This window comes from Protopterus annectens, chromosome 3.part0 (genome assembly GCF_019279795.1).
Source record: "Protopterus annectens isolate FY-2018-M chromosome 3.part0, PAN1.0, whole genome shotgun sequence".
NCBI classification, from domain to species: Eukaryota; Metazoa; Chordata; order Ceratodontiformes; family Protopteridae; genus Protopterus; species Protopterus annectens.
The window spans coordinates 1133737345-1133756406 of NC_056731.1; the positions used below are offsets into that span (position 1 = coordinate 1133737345).

General features: G+C 40.9%; 1 protein-coding gene across 1 annotated transcript in view; it reads right to left on the reverse strand.

The window, feature by feature from the left end:
- CABLES1 (Cdk5 and Abl enzyme substrate 1) overlaps positions 1-19062 on the reverse strand; it is a 1875674-nt gene that overhangs the window by 1465387 nt on the left and 391225 nt on the right. The gene's annotated exons all lie outside the window — the stretch shown is intronic.

Below are 19062 nucleotides of genomic sequence, written 5' to 3' on the forward strand. Positions count from 1 at the left end.
TTTTGTGTTCACTGAGAATCCCAGTAGGAGAAGACGTTGAACAAAGTCCAGATGTTGAAGTAGAAGATCTTTGCTGTCTGCCTGAATAAGGCAGTCGTCCAAATAGGGGTAAATCTGTATCCCCTGAAGTCTGCAGTAAGCCACTACTGGTGCCAGGCACTTGGTAAAGACTCTGGGCAGTAGATAAACCAAAGGGCAGTACAGAGAATTGAAAGTGCCTCGAACCTGCCTTGAACCTGAGGAATTTCCTGCGTTCCTGCCTGATGGGAATGTGTAAGTAGGCTTCCTTTAAGTCCAATGTCACCATCCAGGCGTCCTGAGAGAGCATTGGAATTAGTTGCTGCAGAGTAAGCATCTTGAATTTTGGAATTTCCAAAAGATGTTTAACACAGAAAGGTCCAGAATAGGTCTCCATGAGTTTTGTTTTCTTGGAACCAGAAACAGTCTTGAATAAAACCCTTTCCCATCTCCGAGAGTGGAACAGGCTCTATGGCTCTCATGGCCAGAAGAGCATCCACTTGATTTAAGGCCTCTGACCATTGATGTTTTGGCAGATCTGGCCAACCGTGAGCCCTTGGCAAAGTGTGAAAGTGGAATTTGTAACCCTTTAAAATCACGTCCAATACCCATCTGTCCTGGGTAATATGAGTCCAATTTCTGTAAAAAAGAGACAGTTTTCCTCCGAGAGGGGCATCCAGGTGAAGGGGTCCTGTAGCCCAACCGAGAGAGTCATTGAGTTTGCTTTCTTTGAGATTGGGATCTGTCTTCTCCCCTTCTAGGTGAAGAAGCAGTCCATTGTCTAGATCTGTAAGAGGCCTGACCTTGACCACGACCTCTGGAGCGTCTATATCTTCCCCTTTGAGGCCTGTCAGACGTGGGAAAGGACCAATTTTAGAGGGCCAATTCCTGGAAAATCTAGGAGGCTGAACTTGCAAGAAATCTTTTACAGTCTGCATAGACTTTGCCTTTTCTTCCATCTTTTTAATAACTTCCTCAGCCCTGGATCCAAAAAGAACATCATGTTGAACAGGGGCATCTAATAACTTAGCCTTAACCTGTTCAGGTAAACTTTGTTCACGAAGCCAAGCATGTCTCCTGATAACAGTACCAGAGGCTGCAGCCCTGCAAGAAGCATCCAAAGCATAAAAACCACAATGTAAACTATGTTTGTTCACTTGTTCAGTAGCATGCAAGACATCCTGAAGTTCCTTATCCTCTGCACAAGCAGGAAGGGAAGCAAGCTTTTGCTTTAAAACAGACAAAAGAAATTGCTGATACTTAAACATATGAAACTGGCAATTTAAAGCCCTTACAGACAGGGTAGCAGAAGTATATACCTTTTTACCCCACCTGTCTAAAGCACGAGAATCCTTCTCAGAGGAAATAGGATTTTTACAAGTAGCAACCTTAGCAGCCTTAGAGCCCTGAGAAATAGTTTCAGGATCCGCAGAAGGGTTTTTAAATAAGAATAAATGAGAGTCAGGAACCCTATAAAATCTATCAGGCTTAGAAGGAGCAGGAGGCATGGAATCAGGATTCAAATTAGCCTCAGAAAAAGCATCATCTACAATGTCCAAAACAGGAGGGATAGCTAAAGGCCTATGCTGAGGAAGAAGAAGAAATTCCCTAAGCCTCTTCTTGGAAGCAGAATACTCCTGCCCTTCCCAATGAAAATGTTCCCTCATCTCATGCAAGGTTTCCCCAAAAGAGAAATCCTCAGGTGGAGAGGCCGAGGGTAAAGAGTCCTCAGCATCCGAATCCTCATAAGGAGGAAAGGAATAGTCCTGATCTGAGGAAGAAACAGAAGATACAGAAGCCTGGTCAGAGGAATCCAGAGTAACATCCTGTCGAGGCCTTTTCTCAGGAGGGGGGTGAGAACCCCTAATCATTGTAAGCAAATCTTCAGCCATCTTTAATAATTGCTTCTGTGTCCTGGGAGTAGATTCAGAAGCAGCTTGAGCAGGAACTTTAGACTTAACAGGAGTCTTTGTCTTTGCCTTTGAAATAGTGATGTGAGTAGGCCTGAAAACCCCCTCAGAAGCCGGTACCTGCACAGCGGTTTCGGACCCATCTGAAGGAGCGACGTCCAAAGGTCCTGCAGCAGTTAAAATAGTGGGCCTTGATGGCTCCCCATGGGAGTCCGTATCGGCCATCGGTTCAGAAGTGGCGGACGACAGGGGCTGCAAAAGCGCCTCACTGATGACAGCCGAACCGGACGCTGGCTCCAGCTGCAACGAGTCCTGTTTGGACCTCGGAGGCCTGTCTTTGTCTTTGCGCTTCTTTTGAATTCCGGTAGTGTCCGACGACATTCTATAATTGAAGCGTCTGCCAAAATAATTTAAAGCCCAATCATACCTGCGCTTGATAGTACGAGAGTTGAACCTGGCACAGAACCGACAACAAGAAACGTTGTGGTCAGGGCCTAAGCAAGGTAGACAGAAGAGTGGAAATCTTTATGAGGTATTTGTTTCCCACACGCTATACAATTATTAACTTTTTCTGACATCGGAGGAACAAGAAAAAGATTCCCCAACGGGGTACTTAGCTTTGAGAAGAGAAGTAAGAACTTCGGACCGACAACAACAAAATACGCTGTTCGAAAATCGCCAACCAACGACTTGCGAGCTGCTTTCCACCGCACGGCAAGAAAGACTGGAGAAGATGGCGTCGGCTGAGGGCTATGTACCATAGCGTACTGATGTCAGGTTACTAGCTTGTACAGCCGAGCCGACGCCGGACCCAGACTTTGGGATTCTGGCCGACCTCGGGCTGCCTGCCGGCAGGAGCACCCTACAGTTATGACTGCAACAGTGAAACACGAAGAACATCTGCAACAGTGAAACACGAAGAATATCGGCATTCAATAACAGTAGCAGAGACTTTTCCCTAACTAAAATCCATGGAACACCCCTAGGTCCCTCAGAAATAATCAACCATGGTTCCTCCTGAACGTCCAGTATGGACATCTGCAAAGCCTCATTGGACATGCTGAAAGCTGAAACCCACCTGCTTCCAACCCAGTTGTGGAAGAGCAATACAACAACAAAGCCGGGTAAACCACCAGGTTCTCACTCATCTCGGGAGATATGTCCAGTGGAGGCTGGACAGCAGAAGATCACGGTCTTGGTTTCTTAACTTTCTTCTTCCCTAACATCTCCCTCTGGGCAGGACATTCTTTCCATAGTATCCTTAACAAGAAGCTTAAGTTGCTGATTCTCCAGATACAATGCAAGGAAAGAAAGCCTCCTATGCAGTCTTCGGTATGAAAGTCTGACAGTCAGAACAGGTCGTATGGTTGTGAGGCACTTAGGCAAAATAAACACTGTTCATGGTGGTCTTTATGGGGAATCCATCTCCTGCACTGGTGCTTACCATTCTTGGATGACATGAACCCCCAAAAGCAACCAAAAGTAAAAAAAAAAAAAAAAAACTCATCTGCAATGGCTCAGAAACCAGCAAACAGGATGTAGGGTTTCAGACCGACAAATGACAGATGTGTTTGGACTGGTGGCAAAGACGTAGGCGTTCAGAATGATGATCATGAGATGCATTCAGACTGGCAGCATAGAAGTTCCGAGAATGGTACACCCGGATGTCACCTTTATGCCCTATGCTAAGCAAGGAGCATACGTGTGATATATGGTATACCTTAAAGCAACAGTGGACTTTTGCATACTGGCCAGATGTTGGGCTACCTACAGCAGGAAATCCCAGATGTAAGGAATACTGCAACCAGTGAACGGAAGGACATCAATGAACTTTCCTTCGAAATGTCTTTTTTAGAGGAATCCACAACTACCACAGCATCAACAGCTGGACCCTTACACCAATGGGGTCTGTCCTTAGAAGGGGTCAAAATCTGATCTGGTTTACTGAGGATTGGTTCTACCACAATGGGTTCCTTCCAAGCCCTCCATGACACCACATCTTTAATGGTGTCCAGAAGGGGGACCACCTAGGATGTGGACAGGCCTGCACCAGAGGCTTCCAAAAACACCAACTCCTCGGGGGAAGGTTCTTCTGTGATCCATCACTCACACTGCTTCTATAATTCCAGTAAATTGCTAAAAGAGGAGTCATCATGAGGGGATTTGGAGGAGCCCACCTCTTGATAAAGTTCAATGTCTTCAGTGAGAGATTCCTCAGGTGAATCCAGGTGCTCTTAAACTTGCTCTTCCCATGTACCTCCCTAGGAGTAGAAGTAGGAGGAGACATGAATGAAAGGGGGGACCCCAAATGCAGGTAAACCTGGGGACTCAAAGGTGCAGACTATCGTGTAGTCAGCTAGTGCAGATCAGCATCCCCAGAAAGTTGAAGGAGAGATGGATCCAACGCTACTGCTGAAGATTTCCAAGCAGCACAGTACCCTCTCCACAATTTTGAAGGCCAAAGCTGAGGCTGGGCAACCAGACCCAATGTTTTCTGGATCGGAGGAACCCAACGAGACATCAATGCCCAGTGCCGTCTCAACCAGCTTGTTACACTGGAGCCAAGTTGTTGAGAGCTGAAGACCCCAGCAGGGATGACTCTGAGACCTGGAAAGTTAACCCTGACCCTACAGCAGCAGCCACGAATGCTTGGCTTCAAGGCACTCCTGGCTCCAATTCCGGAGTCGTGAACACCAAGGAAGGAGTTTGTGCCTGGAGTCCGAGAGGGATGACTCTGAAACCTTGAAGGTGGACTCTGACCCAGAGTAGTGATCCTAAACACTCAGCTCTAAGGCATTACTGGCTTCAACAATGATAGAGTCGAGAATGCTAAGGAAGAAGTTTGCGCCTGAAGTCTCCAACCCATCGCCATAAACAGGAAAAGGACAGCACAGTCAGACCCATAATCTCCTGAGATGCGGGAACCTGGGGAAGAAGAACAGCAATAGGAGTCAACACCTCAAGCATAGGATCCAAGGAAGCTGGGCTAATATGTAATTGCATCTAGGCCTGCAACAAGGACCGCATCAACTGCTCCAAATCCAAAGGATTTCACCACCGACCAACCCAGCTCCAGATCCAAAGGATTTTTCCCCAGACCAACCTACGGACTAAGAAGGCAACATCACTGATAATGAGTGAATCCCAAATGGTGAAGCTTGGTCCTGGGGAGGAGAATGGGATGGCCCCAGAGAAAACTCTGCTAGTGTTATAGGATAGAAAGGGGAATGTAGTCTACTTGATGAGGTAGATGGGTCTTTTGTCAAAAAGAGGATGGTTATACTAAGGGTAGGAGAATTGATGCTACTGATACCAGCAGCACAAGAAAACATGGCTAAACAGAAACTGTTGGACCCGTACTGAATCCAAAGATGCTGAAGTCTCCAGCTGTCCCTCTGTGGATGAAGAGGATTGTATGTGATCCCCTTGCTCTTTGCTGCAGCACTTGGATTCTTTATTCCTGGAACCATCTTCTCCCTCTTACTGGATCTCTTGCTACCGGAGGAAGTGGATAAGGAATCAGCAGCAGGCTGGAGCATACCCTTCACCAAGAACTTGACCTCTCTCTCATTAAGACCATGAACACCAAAAGCAGCACAAGTTTGGCAATCAGTTGTCAAATGGGCTGTGCCAAAATAATAAATGCAACAATCACAGGCATCCTGCAGAGGCAGTTTATACCATCCCAAAAAACACTTTTTGGAACTGCAAAGCCTTTTTCACAATCGGGATTTAACACCAGAACATCCACCACACAAATCTTGACACAACTAAACTCTAAAACCCACCTACCTATCTTACAGAATAAAAATGCTCACAAGAGAACACCAGATGAAACACTATTCAACTGTACCAATATAAAGAAAAAAAGTATGTATATGTGTATAAATCTACATCACCTAAGAGACCTAACTACTAATAACACAGAGAAAAACAACTGCCTTTTTTTTACAACTAAGAAACTAAATGTGGGAACTCCCAAGGACGGAACAAACTATGCAGTAAAAGTACACACAACACTATCCTATAACCCTACACCTTTACCAACAAACTACTAATAAGGCTAGAAGAAAGAAAAATTTTCTAACAGCTATCCATAAAGGATAAATTTTGATAGAGCTCTGTTGATCACGATCTTCACTTGATGGAGGCAAATGAGATCTGTGGAGAGATTGCTAGAGCAGGTTATTACGGGCAGAGGACATGAAGCTCTTATACTGAAGATTCTGAGTTGGCTGGTGTCAGATCCAAGTTGAGCCGGACGGAACAGACAGCATTGGGTCTATGTAGTTTGACAGCCACCTAGATACAGTATCTCTGGGCACTTTTTGGCCCAATTTATTACTGATGCAGGAAAGAAACTGCCAATTACCTTTTCTAAAATCCTTAGTTCTGTCTAAAGGGAAACACAGTTGTCTATGAACACCTAGACACTGCAACATGCATGACCCAAGATTTGAATACTAAGGAGCAAACCCCCTCAACTGTCAAAATTTTTGCAGAATGTTCAGATTTGTGGCTGATATTTTTGGTCTGTTCCTCCTAAAATTTGTGGTTTTCTGGCAAATCACCGGGATGATCTGAGGACTGAAGTCACTAAATAATGACATACATTGAGTTTCAGACTTCAACTCCTTCAGCAATGTATGTTAAATCAAACCCTGTTACTCTAGCAACTTTCTAAGTCTATAAGAGCAATATTTAAAATATGTCCTTATTTTTGGGCCTTTGTCCTCCCCAATTTTGTAGGGCTTTGTCTTGTACTGGGAGGTTGAGAGGTATGCTGAGGAGAAAACACAAGCAGATTGGTAGACTTAAGTCAGGCTGGTTTCTGTGGATTCCTTTAACATAAACAATGGGTTAGATCACAAACTCACTCCTTTTGAAATATGAGGTAAGGAAGTTTGGAGAAAAGAACACAAAGCAGAAAAATCCTCCTAGCAGGTTTACTAACCACAACAAACACGGTCATCCATTTGACAAATTTTAGATCCATTCTGGTTCAAAAGGAGATACAATTAAATTTCCTTCCAGGAAATCAGAGCCCCAAAACACTACTAAACAGGGGGCCTTAGCAAGAAGATATCTTCAAGAGAGGCCTTGCATATCTTCCCTCAAAATTTTTTTTTATTTTTCAAATACATTTGAATGAATTCCATAGTATTTATACATAACATCTTAAATAACTATGTACACTGTTTATGTTAGCCTGACACTAAAACAGATCTTAATGTATACAGTTACTTTATAAGTATGTCCAATCAATTCTCACAGTGTCTGAACAAGTATTGCACAGTGTCAATCAAGAAGCCTTGCATATCTTCAGGGTTGCTAATGATGTTAAGTTCAGCACATGATAAAAGGGCAGAAGTCTCTGCTGAACCATAAAAGAAGAGCAACCAAAATCCTGTTCAAAATGTGTGCCAATAATTAAACACTGCAGCATCCAAAATGGTTTCATACTCACTAACAGGGCAATCTGAGCTCTAACACTGAAATCTGAGAAATTGTTTAAAAAGCCAGTACAAGTAGTCAATTTGGGAAAAATCACCTACTGGCAAGTACAGTGCATGTATGCCAGCAAAGAAATCTGAGAAAAGTGAAAATCAACCAGAACAGAATAGTAAAAAAAAAAAAAAAAAAAATTGACTGGAAAGAAACCTGCAGCCATACAGCAAAATGCAGTTCAAGTTTCAGCTTTAGTACAGGAGATGGGAGTACAGCAACTTGGAGAAAAAAATAAATCAATTGCATTCATATTTGTTTAAAATAAACAAGACACTGGAAGAAGATACAGAATCAAATAAAAAGTTAGACAAAATAGGTGCTTTCATTAGCTATTCAAATAAGCTGATAAAAACTACAGAAAATAATCAGTGTCAGAAAAGGAGAGACGGTCTGAACATGTGGCTTCTCGAGAAGAGTTGTTTCAGAAAAATTAGAAGACAAAGCATGTACTGAAAAACTAAGTTTTTTTTAATACAGTTACTTTCTTTATGTAATTCTTAGAACAAAAGTACAAAGTGTGCATTCCTCATGATGTATGGCACGTTTTCCATACCTTGGTGGTTGAACCAAATTCTTGTACAGTAATTGAAAACATACATTTTAAAATTTTCATTAGTGTACATATCTTGTACAATCCATTACCACGGTTTACATCAATTTAACCTTTTTTTTAGCAAACAAACTTTATTCCCCACTATTTGCAAGTCTATAAAACAGTATCCCTCAATCCATATTCATGTAGTGCCCACATTTAAAACTTATCATAGTTCATCGTACACATTTAAAAGAGCTATCTTATAGCCACTACCCCCAACATACATTCTTCACTTTACATGGTTTCAGCTAGTTAAGACACACTGTACATAACATATTTTCTATTTAAAAATCATCTAGTATACCACATAGGAAACCCCAGTCATAGCACGCTTTGGCACAGCTGCCATTTTATAAGGATTCGTTTTCTAATTTAATCTGTCACTTAATGGTGATAGTTTCCCTTCTTTTATTTCTTCCATATATTCTAATATGTCTTTCCATTATGGTCTATAAGTTCTTTTCATTTATAAATGATGACTTTAACTGCAAGAGCAGGGAATGTTATTAGGGCTCATGTTTTTCTATGACATTTTCAATTCTGGGTCCCAGCTCAACAGCATTAATTCCTTTATAAATGTGATATTTCTATCTGTTAAGTTATTTATAAAACTTTGTGCCCCTCTACTCCATTTTCAAAAAATATGCTTGCATACCTACATTTTATTTTTTTTTTATTTATTTGGCTAGTGGCCTCTCTTCAAACCAGTTCTGAGTTTGGTATTTATATAATTAGGGATAATTTAGCCAGGGCATCATGGAGCTTCCCCTAATCTTTTCGATAGATGCAATGGGATCATTGGTTACCATTCATCTGAGCTACCAGCAACTCAAGCAGATGGGACCTCTGTTTAATATCTAATCCAAAGAACGACATTCAGGAGTGCAGCCACCTCCTTACACTGCAAAGCTGTGTCAACAATACATCTACCTGGTGTAGGAATCTCCAACAAATACTATGTGGCAATGGGTATAACCTCTCCGGCATACTGAAATATTTATCGAGACACTTTTTCACCTTTGCAGTATATTCTGTTGTTGAGCACATTTCTTGCCATTGCTCCCTGGTATACTTCTTCCCTAACTTCATATTCCATCCCTGTTTTAGGGTAGATTCAAAACCCTTGATGTTATCGATCAAGTCTCTATACACCTTAGAGATTAGTTCTGTTTTTGTTGCAGCATCTTTTCTAGTTTCTATCATATGTCTAACCAGCTTGCTAGATCCTTCTCTCCCAAGTGTTGTCTTTCTATGTTTCTAGACCATATATGTTACGTGGCTTCTCTCTACTAGACCAAACTCTATCTTTTTGGTTGTTCCAAGCTTATTATCATGTCCTGATGAATAATTTGTTCCCAATATCTGGGTTCAACTTTTTAAGGATATCCATCTTTTTGCAGCTACAGCTTCTTATTAGCTAACCTCTCTCCCTAGTTCCACTCCTTTAGGAGTTAGATACATGACTGCTTTGTGTTTTTTCACATTTTTACTGAAACTGCGTAAAGTTCCATGTCTCTCTTAGTGCTTAGCATATATTTGAGTTCAAAATACCCAGTCCCCTGTACCCTTCCAGCCCTCTTTCTTGCTCCTGAATCATGTTTCCATTTTGGTGCTTACTGAATATACTGAAGTAGGAATATCAATCTAATTTACCATACAGTAAGTTTTAGATCTAGGACTTGACTAGTGAAACCATATTTTCCCATATCACTCCCACTTTCTTACTATTCCCGAAGCTTGCAGCAGTTTCCCTAATTATTCTCTCTCACATCCTCTCATGAGTATTTAAGTTTAGAAAGTACGCTTGTACAGTGTATAAAACTAGGATTACTAAAAACATCTTTACAGCCTGCATTTTACCTACCTGATCCATATTTCTGTCTAAAATATTTTATTTTCTATTTTGTCTCTTCCCATATTTCTTTTGCGGCCTGAGCTACCTCATGTTTAATTCAAACACCCAAGTACCTCACCTTCTAGTGACCCCAGAAAAAGGTGCAAGTTTAGATCAATTCAAACATCAGGTTATAGTTTAATACTATGGCTTTTGTTTTCATTTAATTTACCTTACAGACAGATATCAAGTTACAGACTTTCAATATTTTGAATAATCTCAGCATGTCTCGCACAGGGTCTGTCAAATATATTATGACATCATCAGCAAACAATGCCTCCTTCTCCCGATTACATTATCACTGGTATCCCTGCAGTATGGATTCTAAAATTTGGATTGGTAATCATTCCATACACAAGAAAAATAATAGCGTCAATAATTGGTAACACTAACTTGTGCTCCTCAAAGACGTATTTGCTCCAGCTTAATGCATGGTTCTTTGGGGAGCATACACTCACCTAATCAGCTGGATCCAGTTTTCAGGTACACCAAATCTTCACATGACCAGGAATAAAAAATCCTATCTCACCTTATCAAATGCCTCCTCTCTGCATATAATTCTATCATTACCAGTCTGTTGTTTTGATATTCAGCTTGTTGTTGAATCATAATGGCTTTAGTTATATTACTGATGGTTTGCCTCTCTTCAATAAAACCAAACTGTTCTGCATTTATTAGCCTGGTTAATAACCATGCAAACTTCTTAGCTAATTTAGTCATGAGGGTCTTACAATCATGATTCAATACTGATCTGGGCTACATGCCTCCGAGTTGGATCCTTCCCTTCTTTAGATATCATCATCAAGACGGCCTTTGAACATGTCTTTGATATTCGACCCTCTCCATAAGGCCATTAAATAAACTGTGCAATAACTTGATTCATTGTTTCCCACCAAGTTTCCAGATACCCACCAGGATGTGTTCGGTTCCTGGTGTTCTCCTTGCAACTTGATGTTTAATAGCTATTGAATTTCTTCCAGGGTTACTTTTTTCATAAGCTCTCTTCCTTCTAATTTTGATAACTGTGGGAATGAGAAGTCCCTGAGGAAGTCTTTAGCTTTCCCATGCCAGCCCTCACCTCTTTCCACCTCACTATAATGCTGAAAAAAAATAGCTTCTAAAGATGTCCAATATCCTATTCGAAGCCCTTTCTATTTTTCCCAGTAAGAAGATCCTTCAGTTTAGGAATGTAGATTTGCACTTTCTGTACATTTTAACCTTTGCACTAACATTAGTCTTCATATTCATTTAAAAAAAAGGAGTGTTTCAATACTACCGCCTATATTATTTATTTATTTATTTATTCCAGTTTGATTACCGGGGAGGTCCACTGGGCTTGGGGGCCTGTTTTCAGTGGAGGCCCGGGGAGAAAAGCTCCACAGGAAACAAAGATTAATTACATAAAAATTGAAAGACAGTTTACATTACAAATAACAGGTTGCTACAAAAAAGAATAAACACTAACAATTTCTATTTTGTTCAGGAGGAAAAAAGGCATATAGCATAAAAACAAGATTTTACTATTTAGTTACCTATGCTAAGTATATTTAAAAGTGAGGTTAGGAAGGTAAAGAGGTTAGCCCGGAGTGAAGGGGGAAGAGAGCTTGAGAGGTATGGGCTGAAGAGTGCAGCTGCATTTCCTGTTTAGACAGAGGTAGGAATGAAGTTGGGTTTTAAAGTTATTAAGGTTGTTACAGGTCCTTAGTGTGGAGGGCAGGGCATTCCATTTTTTAGCTAGGATAAAGGATAAGAGAAGCTGACCTGCTGGGCGCTTGGGTTTTTGTACGGTTATCAGGTTTTGGTGAAAAGATCTAAGGGGGGTACAAGGTTGTAGAATACTGAAAAGAGCAGGGCAGTTAGTAGGATGGAACAACAATTTGTGGGCTGTAGTGATTTGGAGAAAGTCAAGTTGATTGGGGAGTTCAAGCCAGTTTAGAGAGTGACAGGAGGTGCAGTGATGAGAGGAAGATTTGGCATTGGTGGCAAATCTGGAGATTTTGTTGTAACATTGTTCCAATTTTGAGGTAAGTGTGGATGATAAATTAGTGAGCAGAGGAGCGCCATACAGTAGAGAGGGAAGGAGGTAGGTAGAGGCAAGGTTTAGTCTGGTGGGGTGAGAGAGGAAGTGGTTGTTTCTATACAGTAAGCCAAGTTTTATGTGTGTTTTTTTTTTATGTTTTGCTGGATATGTGTATTAAATTTTAGTTGGTCATCAATTGTAACACAAAGAAGTTTGGTGGAGGATACGATCTCAATAGTGGAGTTGTTAAGGCTGGTAATTTGAAAAGAGTTTTTATCAAGAGAGGAGGATTTTGAGGGGGAGAAAAGGAGGATCTTAGTTTTGTTTGCATTTAGAGAGAGATGATTTTGCAGCATCCAGTTTTCAGTGGTTGAGAAGGCCCTTTGTGTCAGAGCTTGGAGCTCTGATAGGTTAGAGGCACAGCAGATCAAAGTGGAATTGTCAGCGTATTGCACAATTTTGGTGTTAGGAATGGCTTTGTGGAAGTCGTTAATAAAGATATTGAATGGTAATGGGCCGAGTATGGAATCTTGGGGTACTCCAGTAGGGGTAGGAAGGAAAGTAGAGGTGGCTTGGCCCCATTTCACAGCTTGGGACCTGTTTGAAAGGTAGCTGGAGAACCAGGAAAGAGTTTTTTGGCAAAGGTTGAGATAAGAGAGATGGTTTAGAAGATGGGTATGGGAGATGGTGCCAAAAGCTTTGGATAAGTGTAGCAGAACAGAGGATACCATATTACAGGGGTCACATGCTGAATTGACACAGTGTAAGAAGGAGAGAAGGGCGGTGTTAGTACTGTGTCCTGGGCAGAAGCCGTGTTGGGTAGGAGACAGTAGTTGTTGTTTGGTAAGGAATGGCAAGAGCTGCAAGTGGATGCATTTTTCAAGGATTCTGGAGATGGGAAGAGGATGGCTATGGGGCGGAAATTGGAGACATTACAATTTTTGCCACCATTAATGATAGGAAGAATAAAAGCAGTGCGCCATAGTTTGGGTACATAGGATTCAAGTAGAGACCTATTAATTAGGATGCTGATAGGTACAGCAATAGCGTCTGAGGCTATTTGTAGGAAGGAGGACGGAATGCTGTCAGGGGCATTGCAGCAAGACTTTAGTTTATAGAGATGTTTCTTTATTAGATCGGTGGTTACAGGTTTGAGTTCGAAAAGGGGGGGGAGAAGACCGAGCAGGGAGGGAAGGAGGGTTATTGTTGGTAAAAGTCTTGGTTAGCTCAGCGATGGAAGAGGTGAAGAAGGAATTGAATAGTGAGGCAATTTCAAGGTCAGATTTGCTGGTGTCAGGACAGGGGTTGTTTTTTGTACCTGGCCTAAGGAGGGAATTAATAGAATTTAATTTAGATGCGCTATATAATCATCTCTCTTTCTTTTGCCATCCTCCATTATGATCCTTCCCTACTTCCGTTGCAGGACTCTTAATACAGAAGGAGTAGAAACAGGTACAGTATGGCTTCTTTCCCATTCCACTCTTTCTCTCTGACAGACCTCCCCTGAAACTGTACTGCCTTACTAGCATCGCATTAACATTATGCTCTTGTTAGGCTAGATGTGAGCGTATTCTGTTCTGTACCTCATCTTGAAATCAGTGTCTTCTTAGTAGATGAAAACTGCCAGTGCCTTTGTGTCACTAAGTTGCATGGTACTTTTACTGTTAGAACAGCAACATGACCAATAATTGTATGGGTATTTAAATTTACTGCTCATCCCTTCTGTTTCAAAGAAATATAAAAACCTATCTAATCTTGCAAAACTTGTGATTTTTTTGCTACACCAAACAGACTAGAAGGAAAATATATCAATAATTTTATGAAAGTACAAACATGCAACTGGACTGATGTTCCACAAAAGGATTCGTTAAATGACAGGGCACGTTGTGTGTAAGGTCCAAATTTGGCCATCTAAAAGCAGCAGAGACCTGTGTTCGTAAACAAGTAATTATACCAGAAGAAAGGGATGCTCCTGAAAAAAATAAATGCAGCAGAAGCGAAATGTAATAAAAATTGGGACATCTGAGTCTTTGCAGAAACTTATTCATTACAAACTAGGCAAAGGAGAAGCAAATTTATCCCGGCAATCAGGGGGATGACAAGAGGTAGATGTGATATTTAAATTGTTACACTCATCTGTGTTCAGATTATATTTTCCTGGAGGATTAAAGACATTTCTGGATGCAGAACAAGCTATGGAAGAAATAAAAATTTTAGTCAACAAAGAGTGAGCCAGCAAGTTGAAGGGGGTCTATAGCATTATGTGTGGGGGAACACTGGCAAACAGAGATTAATTCTTATACCTAAATGGCATTAGCTGTATGAAAATCAGGGTTTGGTGGAGCACTATAGACACCAGGGATTAATTCCTGTACCTTAACAACACTATAACAGTACGGGGATCAGGGGTTAGGAAACAACAGACACCAAGTAGTTGGTTCAAAAAATGGAATTTATTGATGTCTTGGGCAGTCATCAATAAATGCAGTCTTGGATACTGACTAGTACTTCTACAGTATTACATTGGGTTGAAACGGCTTGGCTTAAAATGACCTCCGGGTCGATAGCCTAGTAATCTTCTATGATCCTATGATCCTATAACAAAAAACAAATACATAGGAAGAAAAGACTACTGAAATGTGCACCCTTGACACAATATACATTAGTACATACTAGTTAGTAAGTAGTAATAATAGCTACATTAGTGCAGCAGGTGTTTTTTTTTTTTTTTTTTTTACATACGTATTTAGGAGCATAGGCATTATGCAATGCCTGCAACACATTGTTACGTTAGAGGGGAAGGGATGGGAAATGTTAGACATACCTCCAAACCTCATAAACTTCTGCCCTAGCAGGAATTTACACAAGGATATGAAGCTTGAAATTCAAATGTCTGACATTGTGACTGATTATAATCATTCCTGAAATTTATGGGCATGACAAAATAAGACATTCTGGATGATCTGACAATGGGGACAGGTATGGGCAAGTGGTGTGTGTGTGTGTGTGTGTGTGTGTGTGTGCATTTTACTGTGTGTTTGTGAGTGCAAGAGTGACTGGGGGGGTGCCTCTGCCTTCACGATGCTGCCGCCAGCACTGTTACCAACCGAGGGAAGTGCTGATTTGCACTTTGTGCTAGGTAGCGTGATTCAGAGACATGCAAATTATCCCATAATGAGGTCTTTCGTTATTGTGGCTAATGTCTCTCTGAAATGCAAAATGCCCCATTGTTGAAAAATAGAAACGTGTCTATTCATTGGGGAACACAGAACAACTATAATGTTCATAATACTTCTTCTGTTCAATTAACAGAGGTGGAACAACAACTTTTGAATAAAGGTCTAAATTATGTCCCTGGCTTTTTTGTTGATGAAGACATTATTGCGAATGATGTTGTGGCATTTTGTCGTTTGCTTAATCTTCGACTATATCTTAGTAATCAGAATCAGTCTCAAAGATCTGCTGAGTTTAGATTTCATAAGTCTACGTTTGTACCCCCAATGAATAAACACGTTTCTATTTTTCAAGACTCATTGCTTAAAGCTCTACACTTTAGGATGAGTCAGTCTACAATACTGAGTCATAATTTTTTCAGCTTGTGAACAACCGGCATTGATTAAATTGAAAAATAATAAAAATATAGTGATTTTGCCAGCTGATAAGGGTGGGGCAGTGGTTGTAATGAATTTGGTTTCTTATTTTTCTGATGCACAAAGACAATTAATGGATGCCAGATATTATATGCATATGCCACTTGACCCAACCCATAGATTCAAAAAAAAAAAATTGATACATTTCTTCAACAGGCTGTGGAAGAAGGAATTATTATGGAATCAGTAGCACAACAGCTAGCAGTTATGGATCCGCAAAGGCAGTATTTATATTTATTGCCGAAAATCCATAAGAATTTGGAGAAGCCACCAGGGAGACCGATTGTGTCTGGTACTGGTTCCCTTACAGAACCTATTTCTGTGTTTTTAACACAATATTTACAACCTTTATTAAAATTAGTAAGATCTAGGATTCAGGACATGACTCAGTTTCTTATCAAATATGCAGTTAGATACCGATTGGCTGTTGTGCACATTAGATGTTATCTCTTTATATACAAACATACCTCATTGGGCAGGTCTTCAAGCACTGCAATATTGTTTAGACAGGGCTGACATATACCCTTCTGGACTTAATACTCTGTTGTTATGTTTGGCTAAACATGTTCTGACCAAAAACGTGTTTTATTGTCAGGATGAATGCTACTGGCAGGTACAAGGTACTGCTATGGGGGCCTCCTTTGCACCCATATATGCTGACTTATTTATGGGTTCCTGGGAGAACATTTAATTTATGATAGCAATCATAATATTTTTATGGGGGAAATAGACATCTGGTGAGATTATCTTGATGATTGTTGGATGGTATGGCTAGCGGATAAAAATTATTTGTTGGAGTTTGTCCAATACCTTAATGGGCATATAATTGACATTAAATTGCAATTCTAAGCAAATTAGGCTCGTAGATTCATAGATTACTATTAGGCTAACTGCCCTTGTGGGCCATTTTAAGCCTAGTCAATTATCCCATGTAAGAATCAAACCCTGCACCTTGTGCCTGCGAAGTAAACACCTTAACCATTACGCAAGAAATCTTGATGATACTCACAGTTCACATGTATTTCGGAAATATCCCCAACATAACAATTTATTGTTTGCTACTAGGCTGCATCCACGATAAATAATTAAAAATATACCCAAGTCTCAATTTATGCCTATTAAGTGCATTTGTTCTACCAGGGACAGCTATGAGGCCTACCAGTAGGATTTAATTTGTAGGTTTCAGGAAAGGGGCTAAGGATATGGTAATATTATATCTGCCAGTAACTGCTTTTCTACAAAAGACAGATCAGATTTATTGGAATATAGAGCAAAACCCAATCAGAATAACAATATTATTAGATTTGTTACTACATATGGACATAATGTTAATGCCATTAGAGACATTATTAATCGTAACTGGAATACTTTATTAGCAAATAATGAACTTTGTGAGGTTCTCAGCCCAGCCTAGGTGCCAGTTTTCTTATCAGAGGGGGCAGACTTTGGGGTCTTATTTCAGCCATTACAAACAACATGGGGGTATGCATTCTTCCAGCCATCAATTGACGCTCATTGGGGGATAGATTGTTGGGTTCCTTTCCTTGTGGTCACTGTTCCTCCTGTAAATTTATGTTTAAATCAAAACCGTTTTCTGGTAGAAACACCACTAAGGTTTATGATATAAAAGTTTCTGCTAATTGTGGTACAGTCTGGTTAATATATTTAGCAACCTGTTCTTGCTCAGCCTTTTATATTGGTCAAACCTTCCCCCCCACTTCGTATACGAATGTGTGAACATTTTAGTCACATTCTAAATAAAAGATCTTCTAGTGCTTTATATAGACACACCACCACACACAGTTCGGCTAGATTCCATTTTGTGGTGATAGATAAAATTCAGGGAGATAGGACAAATAAGTAAGGCTGGCATGCCATTATTAAATAAAAAAGAAAGGAGTTGGGTCAGAAAGCTAGGTGGGTTATTTCCCCCAGGTCTTAATGACCATTTATGACTGGTCTTCTTTTTCTTCTTTCGGCTGCTCCCATCACGGGTCGCCACAGCAGATCAACTGTTTCCATTTCTTCCTGCCATCTGCATCTTGCTCTGTCACACCAACCACCTGCATGTCCTCTCTCACCACATCCATAAACCTTATCTTATGCCTTCCTCTTTTCCTGTTACCTAGCAGCTTCATCCTTAGCATCTTTTTCCCAATATACTCTGCATCCCTCCTCAGCACATGTCCAAACCAACGTAATCTTGCCTCTCCGGCTTTGTCTCCAAACCTTCCAACCTGGGCTGACCCTCTAATATACTTATTCCTAATCCTGTCAATCCTCGTCACACCCAGTGCAAATCTTAACATCTACAACTCTGTCACGTCAAGCACGGACTCCTGCCTTTTTGTCAATGCCACTGTCTCCAACCCATATAACATAGCTGGTCTCACTACCCTCTTGTAGACCTTCCCTTACACTCTTACTGGTACTCATCTGTCACAAATCACTCCTGACACTCTTCTCCATCCACTCCATCCTGCCTGTACTCTCTTCTTCCCCTCTCTTCCACACTCACCATTACTCTGAACTGTTGATTCCAAGTATTTAAACTCGTACACCTTTGCCACCTCTACTCCCTGCATCCTTACCATTCCTCTATCCTCCCTCTCATTGACACACATATATTCTGTCTTAGTCCTGCTGACCTTCATTCCTCTTCTCTCTAGAGCATATATCCACCTCTCCAGGGTCTCCTCCACCTGTTCCCTACTCTCACTACAGATCACAATGTCATCTGCAAACATCATAGTCCACGGGGACTCCTGTCTGATCTTGTCTGTCAACCTGTCCATCACCATTACAAATAAGAAAGGGCTCAGAGCTGAACCTTGACGTAATCCCACCTCCACCCTAAACGCATCCGTGACTCCCACCACAGACCTCACTGCTGTCACACTACCCTCGTACATATTCTGTACCACTCTTACATACTTCTCTGACACTCCTGACGTCCTCATACAATACCACAACTCTTCTCTAGGCACCCTATCATATGCTTTCTCTAAATCCACAAAGACACAATGCAACTCCTTCTGACATTCTCTGTACTTCTCCATCAATACTCTCAAAGCAAACATTGCATCTGTAGTGCTCTTTCCTGGCATGAAACCATACTAATCATCACCTCGCTTCTTAACCTAGCTTCCACTACTCTTTCCCATAACTTCATGCTGTGACTGATCAATTTAATCCCTCTGTAGTTACTACAGCTCTGCACATGACCCTTATTCTTAAAAATCGGTACCAAAACACTTCTTCTCCATTCCTCAGGCTTCCTCTCACTTTCCAAGATTTCATTAAACAATCTAGTTAAAAACTCCACTGCCATTTCACTTAAACACCTCCATGCTTCCACAGGTATGTCATCTGGACCAACAGCCTTTCCGTTCTTCATTCTCTTCATAGCTATCCTTACTTCCTCCTTGCTAATCCAATGCACTTCATGATTTACTATCCGCACATCA